Source organism: Trichechus manatus, unplaced genomic scaffold (genome assembly GCF_000243295.1).
Source record: "Trichechus manatus latirostris isolate Lorelei unplaced genomic scaffold, TriManLat1.0 scaffold00140, whole genome shotgun sequence".
Lineage (NCBI taxonomy): Eukaryota > Metazoa > Chordata > Mammalia > Sirenia > Trichechidae > Trichechus > Trichechus manatus.
Genome location: NW_004444076.1, coordinates 3,689,608 through 3,702,868, shown reverse-complemented (window position 1 = coordinate 3,702,868; position 13,261 = coordinate 3,689,608). Strand labels below are relative to the sequence as shown.

General features: G+C 36.1%; 1 protein-coding gene across 1 annotated transcript in view; it reads left to right on the top strand.

Annotated features, from left to right (window-relative positions):
• Positions 1–13,261, top strand: part of DLG2 (discs large MAGUK scaffold protein 2) — a 2,186,317-nt gene that overhangs the window by 169,293 nt on the left and 2,003,763 nt on the right. The gene's annotated exons all lie outside the window — the stretch shown is intronic.

Sequence of the window (13,261 nt, the reverse complement as noted above, 5' to 3'; positions counted from 1 at the left end):
GTCTTTGCCATCAGTCTTCCCTTGGTCTAGGAGCATCTCAGTCCAGGAACCTCAGATCTAAAGGATGCGCTCTTCTCTTGGCGCTGCTTTCTTGATGGTATGAGATCCCCATGTCTCTCTGCTTACTTCTGTCATTTATATCTCAAAAGAGATTGGCTCAAGACAGTATCCAATCTCGTAAGATCTCATCAGTATAAACTGCCACTAATCCATCCTATTAACATCAGAGTGATAAGATTTACAACATATAGGAAAATCTCATCAAATGACAAAATGGGTGAACAATCACACAGTACTGGGAATCATAGCCTAACCAAGTTGGCACATATTTTTGAGGGACACAATTCAATCCATGACAGTTAAGTACATACAAACGTAAAATATTATTAATTATCACTTATCCTTGGCAGTCCTCTTTCTCATGAGCTTTATTTTCTAACTCATTTATGCCATCCTATGTTTAATCAGTATCCTCTTTGCATCTCTAAGTATCTTATTTTGGAGAGAGTTAACCAAGAGCTCAATTAAAGTCTTTATTATATTCTTGAACATAAGTTGTATCGTCCTAATCGGTGTTCAGATCAAATCGTCATGGTCTCTGATTTACAAGAACACAGTCAAAAAACATGTTCAAATGTATTCATACAAGTTATGTTGTCTTTAGTACCGTTCAAATTGAATTAAATAACCAGACTATTGACTTCTAAGACTTGCAGTGTAAGGAGTAAACACTTACGTGGATACACTTATAAAGGACCACTAAAAACTGTTGAAAAAACCCAGCTTACCTTAATTGAATATATTACGATTTTTGTTAAGGTGATGACTGAAAGGGGCACTTTTGGATTTGAGTGCTTAATCTAAGTCCAGTAGACAAGAAACCTTTACTTTGTTTCTTATTAGTTGGAGAAGACTATGTGTGTTGAACTCTTCACAAGTTCTTGACTTAGTCTCTGGCAGTTATTTAATGCATTTTGCCTGTTGTATAGTATTCTACAAGGTCATAAAGTTACTCTTCTGTGTTATTTGATCAAATTGGTCAGATATGAGGATATTTTTATCCAGTGTCATTGCAGTTAGAAAAACAGAGTTTACTTGTGACTATAGAGAAATGTTGCAGGATACAAAAATAAAAAAGGAAGAAAGAAAACCAAAAAGAAGAGATAAAAAGAAAATAAGTGAAAAGGGGACCTGGAAATTTATATTTGTTATCTGATACTAAACTCTAAGCATATATAATGTGTGCAGTTTAAATGTCTGTAAATGGTTGAATGAGAACTTGTCAGTTCAACAGGCTTAAAACATCAATGTAAGTCCTTAACACAGTTAGACGAGTGTCTTTAGGTTGATATTTCCTTTAAAAAGGTGTGTATATGTGAGTGTGTAAGTTGTAGTACAACTAGAAAGGACTGAACCATGTTTAATAGTTATTAGATGTTTCCCATATGCAATGCTGAAACCCTGGTGGTGTAGTGGTTAAGAGTTCGGCTGCTAACCAAAAGGTTGGCAGTTCAAATCCACCAGGCATTCCTTGGAAACCCTATGGGGCAGTTCTGCTCTGACCTCTAGGGTTGCTATGATCTGAATCGACTCGACGGCAACGAGTTATATGCAATGCACCATTCTAAACATTTTACATTTAATCTCCACAACAATCTTGAAATGTAGGTGTTATTATTTTCATTTTAAAGATGAAATTGAGGTGAGTAACTTGCTGAAGGTCTCACAATTAGCAAGTGTGAAGCTCTGATTTGCACCCAGAGATTCTGAGATTATATTTAGACAGATTTCTTACTGTTCTTTCTGCTGTTGGCAATAACTCTTGATTGCAATTTTCAATTAGGATCTACTCCATCCTTAAATCTATCTCTAAAAATTCTTGGTGCTGTTTAATAATTTGGAATTATAAATTCAAAAGAGAAATAACTCCCTCTCAATGGAGTGTGAAGTATAAATTGTTTATTATAGAGTGTATAGAGTTTAGTATAATTACATTCACTAAATCCTAAGTAATATGTATTGAAGTTCTGCTACTTAATGTTCATTTCTTCCTTCATCACTAAGAAATTAGTGAAAATCTTTAATCCTGTCTGGCTGAGAGAAGAGGCTCTGTACTGCTCTGGTCTGGGTTTCACCTTGTATGTCCTACTGTTCACCTTCTGTACCCGTAATGCACTGGTCCCTCATTGTTCTACAGTGATCTGAATGTTTCCTTGTATCATGGACTTATGTAAAAATTTGAAAAAAATTTTAGCCTCTACACCTCAAATTCAGATTTTCCCCCTAACTTTTTATATTGAAAAAATGAAAATCTACAAGAAGTTAAAAGAATCATACAACAAATACCTGTCTACTTTTAGATTATCCAGTTGTTAATCAGTTATCAGTACTCCACTTACCACTAGTGATAAGGTTCTTGTTGCTTGCTGACTAGTGGATGCTGTAGCTCAAAAATTCCATTTAGAGTCTAGTTTTTTTAGACCATTCCTTGTGCCAACTGTTTCAGTTTCGTGTCCCTGGACACAGACTCTGGAAGGAGAATTTGCATGTAGGAAATTCATGGGACATGCTCTCAGGAACATGTGTGAAGAAGTAAGGAAGCAGAATTGGGCAGAGGGATGAGTTCAACTGCAGTGTGGTTACAGCAGAGTCCTCAGCTGATCCACAAGAGCTCTGGAACTAGGATGGCCTTTCAGAGTTGTCCTGAATTGAGGCAAGGGGGCCAGACATTTATTCTCTCATATTGACCAATCATTGGATGCTGGCTACTTTTAGTGAGGGTTTGTAACTTTGGGCGAGGAAGTTCCCTTTGAGTGGAGAGCAGTTTCTAAGGAATGACTCAGTGTGAGTTGTGAGCAGCCAACAATCCCAGCAGATGCGGGTTTGAGGATCTTAGTACTGATGGAGACATCTGGGTGGTACACCATAGCCTACACTACAAGAAGCAAGAGAAAAAGTAGGAAGACCTATCAAAAGGTTAATGAAATACTCCAGGTGAGAGCTAATGATAGCTTGGAGTTTGGGGGAACAGTGGAGATGGTGAGAGATAGTTGAATTTGGGATACATATCAAATGATTTGCTGATGGATTAGATGTCAGGGAGAGAGGAATCAAGGGTGTCTTGAAAGATTTTGACCTGAACAACTGGAAGAATAGCTGCCTCACCAACTTAATAGGAAGTGATGGCTAGCACAGGGCTTTCTCTTTTTAAAACAGCTGTATTAACTGAAGAATGTTACCTCTTATTTGTAATTTCTAGCTGAATTAAAGAATATGGGCTTATAATTTTGTTTCTAAAGCATAAACTGCCTAAATTGATCCAATTAGAAATAGAAAATTTGAGTAGACTCATAACCTTGGAATAAATAAAAATATTGTCAGAGAATTACCCTCAACTAAGGAAGCAGTTGTTTGAACAGAACAAGGGAATACTGCGTGGTTTAGAGTCAGGAAAGGTGTGCGTCAGGGTTGTATCCTTTCACCGTACCTATTCATTCTGTATGCTGAGCAAATAATCCGAGAAGCTGGACTATATGAAGAAGAATGGGGCATTAGGATTGGAGGAAGACTCATTAATAACCTGTGTTATGCAGATGACACAACCTTGCTTACTGAAAGTGAAGAGGACTTGAAGCACTTACTGATGAAGCTCAAAGACCACAGCCTTCAGTACGGATTACACCTCCACATAAAGAAAACAAAAATCCTCACAACTGAACCAATAAGCAACATCATGATAAATGGAGAAAAGATTGAGGTTGTCAAAGATTTCATTTTACTTGGATCCGCAATCAACACCCATGGAAGCAGCACTCAAGAAATCAAAAGATGGGTTGCATTGGGCAAATCTGCTGCAAAAGACCTCTTTAAAGTGTTGAAAAGCAAACATGTCACCTTTAAGACTAGGGTGTGGCTGACCCAAGCCATGGTATTTTCAATTGCATCATATGCATGGGAAAGCTGGAGAATGAATAAGGAAGACTGAAGAAGAATTGACACCTTTGAATTGTGTTGGCAAAGAATATTAAATATAGCATGAACTGCCAAAAGAGCAAACAAGTCTGTCTTGGAAGAAGTACAGTCAGAATGCTCCTTAGAAGCAACGATGGAGAGACTATGTCTTACATACTTTGGACATGTTATCAGGAGGGATCAGTCCCTGGAGAAGGACATCATGCTTGGTAAAGTAGAAGATCAGCGAAAAAGAGGAAGACCCTCAACGAGATGGATTGATACAGTGGCTGCAACAATGCGCTCAAGCATAACAATGATTGTGAGGATGGCACAGGACTGGGCAGTGTTTCATTCTGTAGTATATAGGGTCACTATGAGTTGGAACCGACTCGACAGCACCTAACAACAGCAACGACAAGGAAACAAACTCAGGTAGATTCAAAGTCAAATACTTTTAAGCTTTCCAAGACAGCTAATTCTCATGCTAAATACCTATTTCCAAAGGAGAGAAATAGGTGGAAACCTTTCTAATTCATTTTAAGAAAATAATGTAACTCTGATATCAAAACTGAACACGCATAATTCTAAAAGAATAAAATATGGATTAATATTATTTACGAATATAGATTAAAAATCCTAATAAAAAATCTAATTTAACAGTACATTATAAAAATCACTGAATTAGGTTTATTCTAGAAATGCAATGAGGGTTACTATTAGGAAATCTATTAATATAATATGTCACTAATAGCTGAAAAAAATGCAAGATACCGTTCCATAGATAAAAATAATAGTTAACATTTATTTAATGCTATAGTGAGCTATGTTCTAAGTACTGATTTAAGTACTTTATATATACATATGTTCAATTAATCTATATAAAAATCCTATGAGGTAGATAATATTTTTTTATTCATATTTTAAATTAGAAAAATGAAACACAGAAAGGTTTAATAACTTGCTCAAATTCATACAATTAGTATGTGGGCGAGCTAGGATATTAAATCACTCTGCTAGATTGCTAACATTTACCAAGTGCTAACTATGTGCAAGACACTATTCTACGTACTTTAAATGAATTAAGTAATCCTCACTGTAATCATATGATGCAGATATTATTGCTACTATTCCCATTTTTGCAGTAAGGGATAAGAAAACTGAGATGGAGAAAGGTTAAGTAAATTCCTCAAGATCACCTAGCTATTAAGTGGTGAGTTAGGATTTCAATCCAGGTAATTTGCCTTCAGAACATATGCTATAATGCTCCTAAAACATGTGAACATTCATTCCTGATAATAAAACAAACAAAAAAAAACCAGTGCAAAAAAAAACAAAACAAAAACAAAAACAATGTTGTTAAACTAAATTAAAAGATTACTTTCTTAAAATTATTATTTTTTTCTTTGTTTTATTGTACTTTAGATGAAGTTTTACAGAACAAACTAGCTTCTTGTTAAACAGTTAGTACACATATTGTTTTGTGACATTGGTTGCCAATCCCACGACATGTCAACACTCCTCTTCTTGACCTTGGGTTCTCCATTACCAGCTTTCCTGTCCCCTCCTGCCTCCTAGTCCTTGCCCCTGGGCTGGTGTGCCCCTTTAGTCTCATTTTGTTTTATGGGCCTGTCTAGTCTTTGGCTGAAGGGTGAACCTCAGGAATGACTTCATTACTGAGCTAAAAGGGTGTTTGGGGCCATGCTATCAGGGTTTCTCCAGTCTCTGTCAGGCCAGCAAGTCTGGTCTTTTCTTGTGAGTTAGAATTTTGTTCTACATTTTTCTCCAGCTCTGTCTGGAACCCTCTATTATGATCCCTGTCAGAGAAATCAGTGGTGGTAGCCGGACACCATCTAGTAGTACTGGACTCAGTCTGGTGGAGGCTGTGGTAGTTGTGGTCCATTAGTCCTTTGGACTAATCTTTCCCTTGTGTCTTTAGTTGTCTTCATTTTCCCTTGCTCATGAAGGAATGAGACCAGTGGAGTATCTTAGATGGCTGCTCAAAGGCTTTTAAGACCCAGATGCTACTCCCCAAAGTAGAATGTAGAACATTTTCTTTATAAACTATATTGTGCCAGTTGAGCTAGACATGCCCCAAGACCATGGTCCCCATAGCCCTCAGCCCAGTAATTTAGCCCCTCAGGGAGTTTGGCAGTGTCTATGGAGCTTCCATGATCTTGCCTTGTACAAGTTGTGCTGGCTTCCCCAGTATTGTGTACTGTCTTACCCTTCACCAAAGTTACCACTTATCTGTTGTCTATTTAGTGTTGCTTAAAATTATTTTTTAAAAGATCTATCTAAAATCCCATTCTATTTCACATTTCATGCAGTTGTTAACACTAAATGTCTTACCATTAAAGTCAGTAACAAGGTATGGATACATCTAGTCAGCATTATCTTTAAATAAAACATTTCTGGAAGTACATTAGTAAAGGTGTGAAAACAATTCAATGAAAAAAAACAAAACCACTTCAATACATAATTAAAATGAAGTCATAAATAGGGAATTCACAAATAGTCACTAACGGAAGACTGAAAAAAGTTCAGGTAATAGACATTAAATAATGATTCTTTCAAGCAAAGATTATAAAAATAATAGTACTCAAGACTGATAAGAAAATGTTAAAATAGGAATATTTGTTTCCTGCTAGTTGGAATGAAAATAAGTTCAACTATGATTATATGGTTACATATAAATCAAAAGATTTGAAATATTCAAATTCTCTTATCCAGCAAATTCCCTAGGAATTTTTCTCAAAGAAATAATCTGAGATTAGGACAAAGATTTATGCATAAGAATATTAAATTTCAGCACTATTTATAGTAGTAAAATATTAAATACAACCTGAATGTCTAACAACAAGATATTGGTTTTTAAATTATGTTATATCCATTGAAGAAGATATATCCATTTAATAGAATACCATGAAGGCATTAACTGACTGAAGTTGGACTTCTGCCCTAACTTTCCTGTTTCTCATGCCCCATTCAAACTCATGACTTTATATTTTTATTTGAGTTTGGCCTAATAATGCTTTAGAGTAATAATTTTTAAATAATTTTTTTAAGATATTTATTTATTGTGAAGAAGAAGCACAAGTCACACTGCATATACTTACGGGAACAGGAGTGGGATGTAATAGAAAGAAGTTAGGTGGGGCTAGAAATGGAAATGATATTCATAAAGGTGGGATGAAATAATGAATATTGTATAGGCCTAATAATTCTATCTATTTTATGTTCCCCTACAAGAGGCCCAAAGACAAGGATTCAAGTTTAAGTGGTTTATTTGAGTGATGACCCCAGTAAGTACCAGAAGGGCTGTAAGAAATTAAGACAGGGAAGGTAAAATACCAGATAAAGGGTGCATTACTAAACTAGTAACTTAATCCCACTGGGGAACTCTGGGAGTCAGTGTAGAAACAGCCAGCCTCAGTTTATCTCTGTCACTCCCAGAAACAAAGGCTCTAGGGCATTTATATATACCAACTCCATCAGTCATGAGTTAAGGCTGCTGCTTGGAGGGAGAACGGGTTGTTGATTCTCTGGTACTTCCAGCCTACCCTGCACAAAGAGTGGACTCTAGCCCAGAGAAAGCCCTAAGGCAGTTGAAAGTCTGGCTTTCACTTAATGGTGAGGCCTAAGGGAGTATGGTTGGGTATTGGTGGTGTCTGCTATACCATCCTAACAACATTGTTTTGAATACTGATACTGACATCCACGTTTTTAGAAGCTAGTAATTTTTCTTTTATAAGTAGAACAATGATAGAGTCTCATCATAACTATAAATTTGTTAAGTGGAATTTTGGAGAAACAGCTTAGCTGGACCTCAACCATGGTGCTTATTTACTGAAGAAATGAAAGAAACTTGCTATAGACCAGTTCATCTATAAAACATTGGTCCTCAGAAACAAGTGCTAATGCAAATTATATCTGCTTGTTGACAAATCTTCTATTAACAATAGGGAACATAGCTTCTGTTTTAAGATTTTAGAAGGGACTAGATTCGTTTTGATCCTACAAACTAATCATCCTACCAACCATATGAGAAATGATGCTGTCAACTTGTAATGTACAAACTATAATTTCCCTGCATTGCATGGGTAGAGGGACTCTGAATTTATCTTCAATTACTATTGTTATATTCTGACAACCATATGAACAGATGAATGAAAATTTCCATGTCGTATTAGCATTAAAATACCAAAGCACTTAAAAACTGTTCCAAATGACTAGATCCTACCATAGTGTCTGGTACATAGTAGGCACTTAAAAGACATTTTTGAAAACTCAATTCTCATTAATGGTGATTGATTTCTGGATTAGATTGATCCATTCTCTTTTATTTATTCCTCAAGCATTGAGTGCTTACAACATGGTAGGAACTGTACTAATTTAGAGTGTTAGCTAGTTAGATGTTTGTATATCATCTGGCAGAGACTTAAGTCTCCTAGCAATGTTATACAACATTATGTAACCGTAGAAGTGTTCCCACATACAGAGGAAACCTTTACCCCTAATGTAAATTTTAAAGAGTTGTTTTTCTTTCTAAAACTCTTCCTATGTCTGTTCAACCCTCTCTCCCTTTCCATTTCCCTTTATTATTTTAGCTGTTTGACAGCTTCCTTAATAGAATAGTTCACTAATAATGCCTGGGAAATTTACAGAAGATTACACAGAGAGGTGGGTAGTCTCCACACTTGCTGCCTTTCTTCTCTGTGGAACATTGTATTTAATTGATGAATCAGTTTGAGCCCAGTGAGTACTGTCATAGTTTCACTTTTTCTTCAGATGCTGTGAAATGTGTAATTGTACAGGCAATTTCATCCTTGCCAAGGACTACTAACCCTACTGCTCTGGAAATCACTAAATTCTTTTCTTCACTAATTGCTTTAGGATTTATTTTAGTTAGCTATCTCTGAAATTTGGTATCTTCTGTGATAATATGTGTAAGCTTTGTGACTCTGCTATCATTAAATCAGCTCTAACTTTAGTCGCTTCAAATTAGTGATGCCTTTGCAGTTGGCTCAGTGGTTTGTAGGGTGACAAAACTTTGCTTTTAACAGGTATTGCTCCTTAACTTTATTCCTGTCCTTGACATGCTCAAAGTTTCAGAATGAGATACTCTGTATCAACAAGATAAACCCAGAGTCATTTTTATTTTTTTATTTATTCAGTGATTTCATTTATTTACTAAGTAGAATGTTTAGTAAAGAAAATTCAGTGGATTAAGAATGAGAAGATCAGGGTCCTGGGGTCTGGCATGACTCTGGTCTCAAGCAGACAAGTTGTGTAACATGGTACAGGTCATTCAGCCTCTCAGTGTCTCAATTTCCTCATCCATAAAAACAAAGAAAGTGATTGCCTTTTTACAGAATTGCAAAAATAAGAGATACTCTAGGAAAGCGCCTTATAGACTATAAGACACAAACACTTTCACTCTGTCTGTCTATATATATATATATATATATATATATATATACATATGTACACAAATATATTACTATTACTACTATTATTACCACCATGGTCATTTAATAGTTAGTGACCCTGGTTAAGTTACTTTAATCTTTCCGAGCTTCCAGTTCCACGTTTGTGTGAAGGCAGCTTCTGTGTTCAGTTCTACTTTGGCATCAGGAGAGATCTTAGTGAGGAGGGGATCCTAGAAGAAAATTTTGCAAGATGAATCACCCTTAGCTTGGGAGAAGGGGAGGATATTTCAAGTAAAGTTAGCAGTGTGATCAAAGCTTGAAACAGCCTGGTGATTTAGAACTACAATCAGTTTGGCAGGAGTATCCTGTGTGGTATGGTGGGAGTCTTAAAGATAAGGCTCCAGAGAGAGGATCACGCCAAACCAAGCAGTAGAGACTGCATTCCTCAGTGATGTGGTGGCCCTGGCTAATTCTAAGGAAAAATAAGACCCATAGTTATGACTAATTGTAAACAAAAATACGGGTCATAGGATAGTAGTAGTGAAGGTAAGACCCAGCTAATAACAACACTTACCATGCACTAAATGCTTACAGGATATTGTGCTAAGCCCTTCACATGAATTATGTCACTTAATCCTAAGAAAAGCTAGGTGAATTAGGTCCTAATATTATTCCCATTTTACAGGTGAGGGAACAGAAGCTCAGAAGGTTAAGTAACTCACTCGGATTACACACCTAGTGGCAGAATGCAAGTTTTTCAGACTTCACCATGTGCATTCTCAATTGTTACACTATACTGCTTACTTTTATTTTAAAACCCTTGTTTTCTGAACTGTTTAATTTTTTAAAACTTATAAAAATTGTGTTAAAAATTAAATGATAGGAATACTGGGGAAGCCACCACAACTTGTCCAAGGCAGGGTAAAAAGAGTTTAAAAAAAAATTAGACAATGGGATATTTGAGTTGTAGGGGGCTTTGTCCATCTAACTTAATTCTACATAAAAATTAGACAATAGGATATTTGAGTTGTAGGGGACTTTGTCCATCTAACTTAATTCTACATCCAGGGCAGGGAGCTCTTCTATGATGACCAATTTTGTTCTTCTTTGGCATACTTTGTGGCAAGGAGCTCAGTATTGAAAGAATGGGTCTGTCATCAAAGTTTTTAGTGGTTACAAGGGTCAGGACGGAAAGGAAAAGGGAGAGTCATTGTTTAGGAAGCATTGAGTATCTGTTTATGGTGATGGAAAACTTGACAGTGGACACTGGTGATGGTTGCACAACATGATTAATGTAATTGGTATCACTGAATTGTACATGTAAAAAATTTTGAATTGGCAAATGTTGTGTTGTATGTATTTTTTACAGTAATAGTAAAAAAGAATGGATCTGTGATAATTCTTCCTCATATTGAGCCAAAGTATCCATCTTGCTCTAAGCTATGTTTTCTGGAGAATACTGATTGTCTAAACCTTTTTTTTTCCCATGATAGCTCTTCAGATACCTACTATCATGTCTCCTTCCTAAGTCTTTTCTTTTCAGTTGAAGCATTCTTAATACCATGTTTCATTAGCCAAGTCTTATTTTCTTATTTCTTTAAATTAAAGCATTCTTAGTTCCCAAACTGTTTCTCAGATGATATATCTCCTAGATATTTAATCATCCTAGTTTCCTTCTTGTTGATGAATCCAAGCTTATAAAGTATAGTGCTCAAAACTGAACTCCAGGTGTGGTATAGATTGAATATGGTGAGATGATATACTCTTTTCATCTGGATGCTATTGTCTTATATATATAAGTAGTATTCTAGCTTAGGCAATATTCATGGAGGTTAAGAGTCTGGACTCTGGCATCAGGTTTTGGATTTTGATAATGCCATTTTTAGTTGCTAACCTTGAGGCAATTTCTTAATCTTTCTAAGCCTTTCTTTCCTCATCTGTAAGCAGAGTTAATTTTAATACCTAATTCACAACTAACTCGCAGATTTTTAGGATTAAATGAGATAATATAGATAAATCTCTTAGTCCATTATTATTAGATGGCTTTTCATCTCATGCAAAGTAAAATTCAATATCTTTACCATGGTCTAAAAGCCCTATATATATATTAACCTTTGTTATATGGAGCCCTGGTGGCACAGTGGTTAAGAGCTTGGCTGCTAAGCCCAAAGGTCAGCAGTTTAAATCCAACAGCCACTCCTTGGAAACCCTACAAGGCAGTTCTGCTCTGTCCAGAGGGTCACTATGAGTAGGAGTCGACTTGATGGCAATGAGTTTGGTTTGGAAACCCTGGTGGCGTAGTGGTTAAGTGCTATGGCTGCTAACCGAAAGGCTGACCGTTCAATTCCACCAGGTGCTCCTTGGAGACTCTATGGGGCAGTTCTACTCTGTCCTGTAGTGTTGCTTTGAGTTGGAATCGACTCGATGGCAAAGGGTTTTATCTCTCTAAATTTATTTCTTACTGTTCTCTTCCATGCTCACTCTGTTACAACCATACTGGACTCTTTGTTATTCCTTGATTCATACCTTTACTCTTGTTTCTGTGTCTGGAATATTTTTTTCCCAGATATCTGCACTGCTCACTTTCTTACCTCCTTAGGTCTTTGCTCAAATGTCCCTTTCTCAATGAGACTTTCCCTGGCCACGTATTTAAAATTGCTAACCTCCTTCTTCTCTTTCTGCCCACAGCATTCCCATATTCCTTCCTGGCTTGATTTTTATTCTCAGCATTTGGAACCAACACTCATTGATATATTTTAATTATTTACTTATTTATTGCCTGTGTCCTCTGTCTCTGATCCTGATAAGAATTTTAGTTTCATGAGGGTATGGATTTTTGGTCTGTATTCTTCACTGCGCTATCCCAGAATTTAGAACTGGCATGTTATTGGTACTCAATAAATCTGTACCAGTGGACTCAGGATTCTAATTTTAATAATTTTGTTAATAAAGTTATTCTGTATTATTATTTATTAAACATATTATTTTCCATAGGTTTTATGTAGTACTTAGATTTAATTGTATCAAGAGCCACTCTCTCTTGAGTGGTGATTTGGGTGGCAAGCTCCTGGGAAACTCCATAGATTTATATAAAAATTTGTAAGTTTTGCTCAGGCCTCCTTGATATCTTCTCCATGCCTGTCATGCCCAGCAGGGACAGAAGTGTTTTCAGTCTTGAAGTAAAGATTCTTTTTTTAATTTTTATTGTGATTTAGGAAATAAAAATTCTTTTTATTTGTTGTTGTTATAGTTGTGGTAGAGTGAGCTGAAGATCTCCTTTAACTTAGAGTCTTCAATCAGATCTTTCATCTCTTCAATTAGGTTTTTGTTTTTGCTTTTTAGGCAAACAAAAGCAAATTCGTATGTCTTTAATAATCTTTGTAGACCATTCACTCTCTCTTATGTGTATGTTCAGTTATGAATTTCCAACCATCTAATAAAGGCAGTGTATCTAACATTTAAGAGTGCAGGCTGTGGAGTAATATAACACTGAGTCAGACAATCCAAACTCTACCACTTACTAGCTGTGTGACAACCAGGAATTTTTTCTGTGCCTCTCTGGGCTTCAGTTTCCTCATCGGTAAAACAAATAATATATACAGAGTACTTAAAAACCAAAAAAACCAAACCCATTGCCGTTGAGTCAATTCTGACTCATAGCAACCCTATAGGACAGAGTAGAACTGCATCACAGAGTTTCCAATGAGTGCCTGGTGGATTCAGACTGCTGACCTTTTGGTTAACAGACATAGCTCTTAACCACTATGCCTCTAGAGTTTCTATACAGAGTACTTAGTAGGTAGTAAGTATGTAACACATGGTGGTTGTTTTATTCAATCAACAAACATTAGTCTTTCTTTTATTAAAGTTGGTAATAA